We start from the raw sequence: 11,412 nt of genomic DNA, 5'->3' as shown, positions 1-11,412 counted from the left end.
TGAAGAACAAGAAGGCAATTCATAATTAAATAGATTCAGGAGTGTTTATGGCATGTAGAAACAGGCATGAGAAGCATAGCTCAAGCATCAAGTAGTAAATGTGCCAAATTAAAGAGCATGTGTAATGATGACAATTATGAATAATAATCCCAAATACATGTGGAGTACAAATATTGTGAAAAAGATGTATTCAAGTAAAAAGAGTAAAATAAAATAGAGTTCAAGATGCCATAGGCTTTTTCACAAACACTTGGTGAGCAAGTTAAAGTAGGAATGAAAATAATATAATCCAAATGTATATGAGAGCTAAATTAAAATATCAATTGTCAAATCACTCCTCATAATATCCACAAGCTTTACTATAGTAAGGTAATACCCAAATAAAATTCCAATACCAACATAAGAATGCAAGAAAAAGAAAATAAAAAGAAACCATGGATAATGAAACTAAGAAAAATAAAGAAGAAAGAAACATAAAAGAATGGAATAATAAAAGAGGAAAAGGGGGAGAAGAAAAGAAACCTGATGAAGAGGATGAAGAAGGAAAGAAGAAAGTAATAGGTATGAGTAAAGAATAAGGAAGAAGAAAGAAAGAAGAGAGAAGAAATAATTAGGATTGAAAAGAATTAGGATTGGGGGGTGGATGATTTGAAATCAGGCGCTGAGGTGGTTTAATTGTGCGTTGCATACGATGCGTATGCGTGCATCACACGTACGCGTGGGTTGCGCGATTTCCAAGCGACGCGTAAGTGTCGGGCACGCGTACGCGTGCCTTAGATTGTGCAAATCGCGCGAAGGCATCGACGCGTACGCACAACTCTCTGTTCGCTCTGGGCGTGGGGCAAAAATGGCATACGACGCGTGCGAATCAGGCACGCGCGCACGTGGATGGCCCTTTTGGGAAAATGACGTGCACGCGTCAGGGACGTGTACGCGTGATGGGGCTTGTGCTGCTAGCACAATTCTAGCTCCACACCATCATAACTCTCTGACTATACACTCTATACGCCAATTTGCAGGGTCACGCGTACGCGTGAGGGACGCGTACGCGTGGACTGGTGAAAACACAAGCGACGCGTACGCATGAGAGATGCGTACATGTGGACTTGCTTGTACGCAAGGCACGCCACCAGCACCACTCCTGCCCAACTCTCTGTTCAATTTTTATTTTTCACGCATACACATATGACGCGTACGCGTTAGCGACGCTTGCGCGTCGTGTGCTCTTTTTTTTATGCAAAATGCAAAATGCAGCATGCATATGAATATGCATAAATTATGAACGACTACTGTGAAAATTAAAATAAAATAGACTAAGAATAAGAAAAAAATGATCATACCATGGTGGGTTGTCTCCCACCTAGCACTTTGCTTTTACGTCCTTAAGTTGGACGGTCCACAAGCTGAATCTGCTTCTGTTGGTGGGTCCTCCAAGAGGAAGACCTCTATCTCTTTATTTTCCTTCATCTTCTCACCATGATATAGCTTTAATCGATGTCCATTGACCTTGATGAATTTGGAACTTGAAGGATGACTCAGATAGAAGACTCCGTAAGGCTCTGCCTTTTCTACTCTGTAGGGGCCTTCCCATCTGGATCTCAGCTTTCCTGGCATGAGTCTCAGCCTTGAGTTGTAAAGGAGAACCAGCTCCCCAGGTCTGAACTCTCTTCTCTTGATATGCTTGTCATGCACAGCCTTCACCTTCTCTTTATATAGTCTGGAGTTGTCATAAGCTTCGAGTCGAAGGGTCTCCAGTTCTACTAGTTGCAACTTCCTTTCAGCACCAGCTTTCTCTAATCCCATGTTGCATTCCCTTACAGCCCAGAAAGCCTTGTGTTCCACCTCCACTGGAAGGTGATAAGCCTTTCCGTACACTAAGCGGAAGGGACTCATCCTAATGGGTGTCTTGTACGCTGTCCGATAAGCCCAGAGCGCATCAACAAGCCTGGTGCTCCAGTCCTTCCTATGAGGCTTGACTATCTTCTCTAGAATGCGCTTTATCTCCTTGTTAGACACCTCTGCTTGTCCATTGGTCTGAGGATGGTAAGCTGTCGCTACCTTATGAACAATCCCATGCTTCTTCAGTAGTCCTGTTAATCTCCTGTTACAAAAGTGAGTGCCTTGATCACTCACGATTGCTCGTGGTGATCCAAAGCGACAAATAATATGGTTTCTAACAAAAGAGACAACAGTGTTAGCATCATCAGTACGGGTAGGAATTACTTCCACCCATTTAGAAACATAATCTACAGCTAACAATATATATAAGAAACCACTAGAGTTTGGGAATGGACCCATGAAGTCAATGCCCCAAACATAAAAAAATTTCATAGAAAAGCATAAGCTGTTGGGGCATCTCATCCCTCTTGGATATATTTCCAAACCTTTGGCATGGGGAACAAGATTTACAGAAGGCAGTAGCATCCTTAAAAAGAGTAGGCCACCATAATCTACAGTCTAACATTTTTCCAGCTATTCTTTGAGGGCCAAAATGTCCTCCACTCTCAGAAGAGTGGCAGGCCTCTAAAATGGACTGGAATTCTGATTGAGGCACACACCTTCTAATTATCTGGTCAGCACTATACCTCCATAAATATGGGTCATCCCATATATAATATTTGGACTCGCTTTTCAGCCTGTCCCTTTGATGCTTAGTAAAATTGGGAGGGAAGGTATGACTGACTAAATAATTAGCTATGGGTGCATACCAAGGAACTACTTCAGATATTGCGTGCAAGCTATCAAATGGGAAAGCATCATTGATAAGAGTGGAGTCATCCTTAATGTGCTCAAGGCGACTCAAGTGGTCTGCAACTAAATTCTGGGAACCATGAAGAACTGAAGATTGATGGTTTAGAGGTTATAGTAAACTCTCGTTGCAAGTATAGTTACTAAACCAAGAAATCAACCTTTCTTACAAACGTTTTGGTTGTCACAAGTAACAAACCCCTTTTAAAATTGATAACCGAGTATTTAAACCTCGGGTCGTCTTCTCAAGGAATTGCAGGGAGGTATGTTCTTATTATTGGTTATGAGTCTTGTAAATTGGGGGTTTTAAAAGTAAGGAAGCAGTATGTTGAATGATAAAATAAATAACTATAAAATAGACTCTTGGCAAGGTATGAAAACTGGAAGTCCTATCCTGGCTATCCTTATCAATTGTAATGAGAATTAGATTTTTCTCCCACTTTGTTAACATCTAACTATGAAGGTAAGTTAAGTGGATGAATTAATTTTGATTCCTCAAGTCCTAGTCTTTCCTTGGGAAAAGTTAGAGTTATTGGAACCCGAATTAATTCTTGAAGAATTCCAATTTTCAATCAACAATGAGTTTGATAACTCAAGTGTCTCCAATGACTCAACCAAAGCCAAAAGGAAAAGTTCTAAATTAAATTAAAAGCATTCATAAATAGAATAAAATAATCATAAACTGAAATACCTCAAATAATATTAATTAAGAAAATCATAACATGAATGTAGCATAAGCTAAATTGGAAAGATAAATATCAATTAAAATAATAAAATAAAAGTAGAAAAATAAATTAAAGGAACATTAAACCTATGATAAAGAAGAAATAATCCTAAATCCTAAAACTAAATCCTAAGAGAGAGGAGAGAACCTCTCTCTCTAAAAACTACATCTAAAACTAAAATTATAAATGTGAAAGCGTGTTTATGAATGGATGCATTCCCCCTCTTTATAGCCGCTAATCTGTGTGTTCTGGGCTGAAAACTTGGTCAAAAACAGCCCAGAAATTGCCCCCTACGATTTCTGTTACGTTCAGGTCGCGAGAAAGTGACGCGGAGGCGTCGTCCATGCGTCCGCGCGGATTGAAGTTCGCAGATGCGACGCGGGCGCGTCATTCACGCATTTGCGTCACCTAACTTCGGGGAAGCTATGGCCAATTATATATCAAATCGAAGCCCCGAACATTAGCTTTCCAACGCAACTAGAACCGTATCATTTGGATCTCTGTAGCTAAAGTTATAGCCATTTGAGTGCGAAGAGGTCAGGCTGGACAGCTTAGCAATTTCTCCAACTTCTTGTATTCCTTCTACTTTTGCATGCTTCCTTTCCATCCTCTGAGCCATTCCTACCCTATAATCTCTGAAAACACTTAACACAAATATCAAGGCATCTAATGGTAATAATAGAGGATTAATATTAGGAAATATAAGGTCAAAGAAGCATGTTTTCAATCATAGCACAAAATTAGGAAGGAGAATGTAAACTCATGCAAATAGTATGAATAAGTGGGTAAAGAGTTGATAAAATTCACTCAATTGAGCACAAGATAAACCATAAAATAGTGGTTTATCAACCTCCCCACACTTAAACACTAGCATGTCCTCATGCTAAGCTCAAGAGAAGCTATAAAGAAGTGAAGAGGAATGATAGAATGTATGAAATGCAACCTATCTGTATGAATGCAACTACATGCAAAATGTTTCTACCTACTTGGTTAAAAGTAAATAAGCTCTTCAAGACAAACATAAATCAGATTTTACTAATTCAAATCATACAATAAAAAGCAAGTAAACTTATAAGAAGATAGCTCATGAAAGTAGGGAACATAGAATTAAGCACTGAACCCTCACTGGTAGTGTATATCACTCTAACTCTCAAGTGTCTAGGGTTAATCACTCTACTCTCATCTAGTCATGCTTTCTAAACTTTGTTCTTCATTTAACCAATCAACAAAAATTTAATGTACCAATGCAAACATCATGAGGTCTTTTCAAGGTTGTAATGGGGCTAAGGTAAGGGTGAGGGTATATATATGGCTAAGTGAGCTATAAATTGAATCTTTAATTAACCTAAACTTTCGCCTAACATACATATACTCTATATAATTCTAATTCATGCCTAGCTACCCAAAATTCCCACTTTTGTATGATTCCCGTACCAAATTTTTTATATTTCTTTACTTTTATCACATGTTCATTGATCTTTTTATTAACTTAGCATTGGGATAAATTTGTCCCCTTATTTATTTATTGAATTATTTTTTTTCTTTTTTTTCTCTTTTTTTTATAAAAGCAAACATAACTTATCAATGCACATGGATTTTAATTTTTTCTGGTATTACATGAGTAGGTTCCCAAATTCCCAAAATTCAAATAAATTAAAAACATGATACATTCTCTTATTAACCCATGTTCCCACAATTTTCCCACACTTAGTTGATGCACAATCTCTAACTTAAGCTAACCAAAGATTCAATTTGGGATAATTAATTTGTTTTTCTGCTTAAGGTTAGTGATGTGGTTATAGAACAAGAGGGGATTAAAAGCTCAAGGGGCTAACAAAGGTGATGTAAAAGGTAGGCTAATTTGAGATAAGTGAGCTTAAAACAAGTAATGGCCTCAATCATATGCAAGCATGTAAATACACTAAATATTGGACATATAGACTGAAACAAAGTAAAGATCACAATCATAGGAAAGAAAACACACAAGAATAAAATATTTATGGTTAAATAATGTAACCATGTAAATAAGCTCAAAATCTCACAGGTTGTGTTCTTTGGCTCAAAAACCATGTTCCAAATACAACTTCAAACAAGTTTTACATATAGAAAATTTTAATTTTTTTAAAAAATAGGGTCTTAAAAAGAAACTTATTATTTTTCAACTAAGTAGTAACTAAATGCAAACAATCAACTACACATGCAATCTATTATGCAATGCAACAATGAACTAATAAAGAAAATAAAACAATGGTGTTGGAAAGAAGAAAATAGCTGACCCATAGAGATCGGTATCGACCTCCCCACACTTAAAGATTGCACCGTCCTCGGTGCATGCTAAGATGTACAAGTGGACGGGTCTCTCCAACTGATGCTTTTCTCCAAGGATTGTGCTGATGGACTTGTCTGTCTCCCCATGTAAACGTCTTCCGGTTCCCTTCCGGGTGGCCATCCTGAAAGAAAAAGGAAAGAAGAGTAACCCAGGAATAAAGATAAGAAAATAAATGAAGTATGGGTGGGTTAATGCCAAATGAAAAGGGTCTCATTTACATTGAAGCTTCAACATGTACGTAAGAAAATAATAGAAGCCATGGCATACCAGTGGTGCAAAATTTGCAACAAAGGGGAGGAGTGTGGGTAATGGAAGTATTAATACAAGCTCATGTCAATGCAAATGGAGTGTAAGTATTATAAAATATTGGCATTGGCAGATAATTAACATCATTCCACATTGTAAAATAAGTTACTAAGCACCAAAGTAAATTCAAGAAAAGATGCAACAGTTGAATAAGAAAATTTTTAACACCAAAGAAAAAATAATTAATTTAGAAAAGAAAATTAAAATATGCACAAAATTAAAATGCAATGAATGAAAGTATGCAATTAAGTAAAAGAGAATGAAAGTAAAGAAGGAAGAAGAAAAGAAGAAAGAAATAAGAATGGAAAAGAAAATTAGAATTTGGGGGAAGAAAAGATATGATATTTGGCGCTGAGCTGGATAAGTTATGCGGCGCAGTCGACGCGGACGCGTGGGTGACGTGGTCGCGTGGTGCGCGATAAGGTCAGGTGACGCAGACGCATGGGTCACGCGATCGCGTGACCTGATTTGTGCGATTGGCGCGAGTGCAGCCTCGCGTTCACGCAACTCTCTGTTCAAAACTCTTTTTGCCAAATTGTTGGGTGACGTGGTGGTGCACAAAATTGTGATTCACACTTTTCACAACTCCGCACAACTAACCAGTAAGTGCACTGGGTCGTCCAAGTAATACCTTACGTGAGTAAGGGTCGAATCCCACGGAGATTGTTGGCTTGAAGCAATCTATGGTTACCTTGTAATTCTTAGTCAGGAGATTAACTATGATTATCAGTTTGAATTGCGAAAAATAAAAGAGCATGAAATAAATACTTGTTATACAGTAATGGAGAATATGTTGGAGTTTTGGAGATGCTTTGTCTTCTGAATCTCTGCCTTCCCCCTGTCTTCTTCTTCATGCACGCAAGGTTCCTCCTATGACAAGTGATGAGCGGATAATTTATACGCTTTTTGGCATTGTTTTTAGTATGTTTTTAGTAGAATCTGGTTACTTTTAGGGATGTTTTCATTAGTTTTTATGTTAAATTCACATTTCTGGACTTTACTATGAGTTTGTGTGTTTTTCTGTGATTTCAGGTATTTTCTGGCTGAAATTGAGGGACTTGAGCAAAAATCAGATTCAGAGGTTGAAGAAGGACTGCTGATGCTGTTGAATTCTGACCTCCCTGCACTCAAAGTGGATTTTCTGGAGCTACAGAACTCAAAATGGCGCGCTTCTAATTACGTTGAAAAGTAGACATCCAGGGCTTTCCAGCAATATACAATAGTCCATACTTTGCCCAAGTTTAGATGACGCAAACTGGCGTTCAACGCCAGCTCTCTGCCCAATTCTGGCGTCCAGCGCCAGAAACAAGTTGCAAAGTGGAGTTCAACGCCCAAAATGGCACAAAAACTGGCGTTCAACTCCAAGAATGACCTCTCCACGTGTAGACTTCAAGCTCAGCCCAAGCACACACCAAGTGGGCCCCGGAAGTGGATTTATGCATCAATTACTTACTTCTGTAAACCCTAGTAACTAGTTTAGTATAAATAGGACTTTTTACTATTGTATTAGACATCTTTGATCAGTTTTATGCTATCTTAGACTTTCATGGGGGCTGGCCATTCGGCCATGCCTGGACCATTATCACTTATGTATTTTCATACGGTAGAGTTTCTGCACTCCATAGATTAAGGTGTGGAGCTCTGCTGTTCCTCAAAGATTAATGCAAAGTACTACTGTTTTCTATTCAATTCAACTTATTCCGCTTCTAAGATATTCATTCGCACTTCAACATGAATGTGATGAACGTGACAATCATCATCATTCCCTATGAACGCGTGCCTGACAACCACTTCCGTTCTGCCTTCGATTGAATGAGTATCTCTTAGATCTCTTAATCAGAATCTTCGTGGTGTAAGCTAGATTGATGGCGGCATTCATGAGAATCTGGAAAGTCTAAACCTTGTCTGTGGTATTCCGAGTAGGATTCAGGGATTGAATGACTGTGACGAGCTTCAAACTCGCGATTGCTGGGCGTAGTGACAGACGCAAAAGGAGGGTGAATCCTAATCCAGCATGATCGGGAACCTGAGATGATTAGCCGTGCTGTAACAGAGCATTTGGACCATTTTCACAAGAGGAGGGGATGTAACCATTGACAACGGTGATGCCCTTGCATAAAGCCAGCCATGGAAAGGAGTAAGACTGATTGGATGAAGACAGCGGGAAAGCAGAGATTCAGAGGAACGAAAGCATCTCTACACGCTTATCTGAAATTCTCACCAATGAATTACATAAGTGTTTCTATCCCTATTTTCTGTTTAATTAGTATTATTTTCGAAAACTCTATAATCAATTATTATCCGCCTGACTGAGATTTACAAGGTGACCATAGCTTGCTTCATACCATCAATCTCCGTGGGATCGACCCTTACTCACGTAAGGTTTATTACTTGGACGACCCAGTGCACTTGCTGGTTAGTTGTATCGAAGTTGTGACAAATTATGAATTGAGATTAGAGCACCAAGTTTTTGGAGCCATTACCAGAGATCAGAATTTCGTGCACCAAGTTTTTGGCGCCGTTGCCGGGGATTGTTCGAGTTTGGACAACTGACGGTTCATCTTGTTGCTCAGATTAGGTAATTTTCTTTTTGTTTTATTTTCAAAAAATTTTCAAAAATCTTTCAAAAATTTCTCCTTTGTTTTCGAAAAAAAAAATGTTTTCAAAAATATATTTTTCTTCAGAATTTTTAAGAATGAATTCTAGTGTTTCATGAAACATGTTGAATCCTATCTGGCTGTAAAGCCATACCCAAACTGCTTTGGGATTGGTCTTCAACTAATCACCTCAATGGATGTAATTTACATGCTAGAGCTTGGCTGGCTGTTAAGCCATGCCTAACCCTCAGATTGGAGCTTTAGACTAAGAGTTGAAGATTCCTGGAATTCATATTAAAAATTTTGGAATCCTTATTTTTCTTTTTCAAAATGATTTTCGAAAAAATTAAAAGAAAATACAAAAAAAAAAAAATCATAAAATCAAAAAAATCAAAAATATTTTGTGTTTCTTATTTGAGTCTTGAGTCAAATTTCAAGTTTGGTGTCAATTGCATTTTTTCTAAAAATTCTTTGCATTTTTCGAAAATTCATGCATTCATGGTGTTCTTCATGATCTTCAAGTTGTTCTTGGTAAGTCTTCTTGTTTGATCTTGATGTTTTCTTGTTTTGCATCTTTTCTTGTTTTACATGTGCATTTTTGCATCCATAGAGTCTAAACATGAAAGATTTCTAAGTTTGGTGTCTTGCATGTTTTCTTTGCATTAAAAATTTTTCAAAAACATGTTCTTGATGTTCATCTTGACATTCAAAAGTGTTCTTGGTGTTCATCTTGACATTCATAGTGTTCTTGCATTCATCACATACTTTGATCCAAAATTTTCATGCATTGCATCATTTTCATGTTTTTTTCTCTCTCATCATTAAAAATTCAAAAATCAAAAAAATATCTTTCCCTTTTTCTCTCTTAAAATTTCGAAAATTAGATTTGTCTTTTTTTTTTAAAAAAAATTTTAAAATCTGGTTGTTTTTATGAGTCAAATCAAATTTTCAATTTAAAAATCTTATCTTTTTCAAAATCTTTTTCAAAAATCAAATCTTTTTCATTTTTCTTAGTTATTTTCGAAAATAACATCATCAATTAATGTTTTGATTCAAAAATTTCAAGTTTGTTACTTGTTAAGAAAAATTCAAACTTTGAGTTCTAGGATCATATCTTGTGATTTCTTGTGAATCAAGTCATTAATTGTGATTTTTAAAATCAAATCTTTTTCAAAACTAATTTCAATCATATCTTTTCAAAAATATCTTCTTATCTTATCTTTTTCAAAGTTTGATTTTAAAATATCTTTTCTAACTTCTTATCTTCTTATCTTTTCAAAATTGATTTTCAAATTTGTTTCAACTAACTTTTTGTTTGTCTCTTATCTTTTTCAAAACTACCTAACTAACTCTCTCTCTCTCTCTCTCTAATTTTCGAAAATATCTTCCCTCTTTTTCAAAAATTCTTTTTAATTAACTAATTATTTTAATTTTGATTTTTTTATTTTCGAAAATTTCTAACCTTTTTCAAAAACTATTTTCGAAAATCACTAACTCTTTTTTTTTAAATTATTTTCGAAATTTTCCCTCTCTCATCTTATTCTATTTATTTATTCATCTACTAACATCTCCTTACCTCACATCTCTACTCTCCTCACCCTTGTGTTTCTTTCTTTACATTACATTCTTTGTCCCCTTCCTTTCTTCCACTCACACAGGGACTTCTATACTGTGGTATAAAGAATCCCTATTATTATTATTATTATTATTATTATTTTTTCTGTGCTCTCTTCTTTGTCATATGAGCAGGAGCAAGAACAAGAATATTCTTGTTGAAGCAGATCCAGAACCTGAAAGGACTCTGAAGAGGAAACTAAGAGAAGCTAAATTACAACAATCCAGAGAGAATCTTTCAGAAATTTTCGAACAGGAAGAGGAGATGGCAGCCGAAAATAATAATAATGCAAGGAGAATGCTTGGTGACTTTACTGCACCTAATTCCAATTTACATGGAAGAAGCATCTCCATTCCTGCCATTGGAGCAAACAACTTTGAGCTGAAACCTCAGCTAGTTTCTCTGATGCAGCAGAACTGCAAGTTTCATGGACTTCCATCTGAAGATCCTTTTCAGTTCTTAACTGAATTCTTGCAGATATGTGATACTGTTAAGACTAATGGAGTAGATCCTGAAGTCTACAGGCTCATGCTTTTCCCTTTTGCTGTAAGAGACAGAGCTAGAGTGTGGTTGGACTCTCAACCCAAAGACAGCCTGAACTCTTAGAAGCTGGTCACGGCTTTCTTAGCCAAGTTCTTTCCTCCTCAAAAGCTGAGCAAGCTTAGAGTGGATGTTCAAACCTTCAGACAGAAAGAAGGTGAATCCCTCTATGAAGCTTGGGAAAGATACAAGCAGCTGACCAAAAAGTGTCCTTCTGACATGCTTTCAGAATGGACCATCCTGGATATATTCTATGATGGTTTATCTGAGCTATCAAAGATGTCATTGGATACTTCTGCAGGTGGATCCATTCACTTAAAGAAAACGCCTGCAGAAGCTCAAGAACTCATTGACATGGTTGCTAATAACCAGTTCATGTACACTTCTGAGAGGAATCCTGTGAATAATGGGACGCCTATGAAGAAGGGAGTTCTTGAAATTGATACTCTGAATGCCATATTGGCTCAAAACAAAATATTGACTCAGCAAGTCAATATGATTTCTCAGAGTCTGAATGGAATGCAAGCTGCATCCAACAGTACTCAAGAGGCA

At 36.9% G+C, this 11,412-nt stretch overlaps 1 non-coding gene across 1 annotated transcript; it reads right to left on the bottom strand.

The window, feature by feature from the left end:
- Nucleotides 1-10,977: 10,977 nt before the first annotated feature.
- On the bottom strand, nucleotides 10,978-11,085 carry LOC112725387 (small nucleolar RNA R71). The gene has a single exon (XR_003164498.1). It is a non-coding gene; the product is annotated as a small nucleolar RNA R71 (small nucleolar RNA).
- Between the last annotated feature and the right edge of the window lie 327 nt (nucleotides 11,086-11,412).

This window comes from Arachis hypogaea, chromosome 11, assembly GCF_003086295.3.
Source record: "Arachis hypogaea cultivar Tifrunner chromosome 11, arahy.Tifrunner.gnm2.J5K5, whole genome shotgun sequence".
Taxonomy (NCBI): domain Eukaryota; kingdom Viridiplantae; phylum Streptophyta; class Magnoliopsida; order Fabales; family Fabaceae; genus Arachis; species Arachis hypogaea.
Note: the sequence above shows the minus strand (reverse complement) of the source record. Positions and strands in the feature narration are given on the sequence as shown.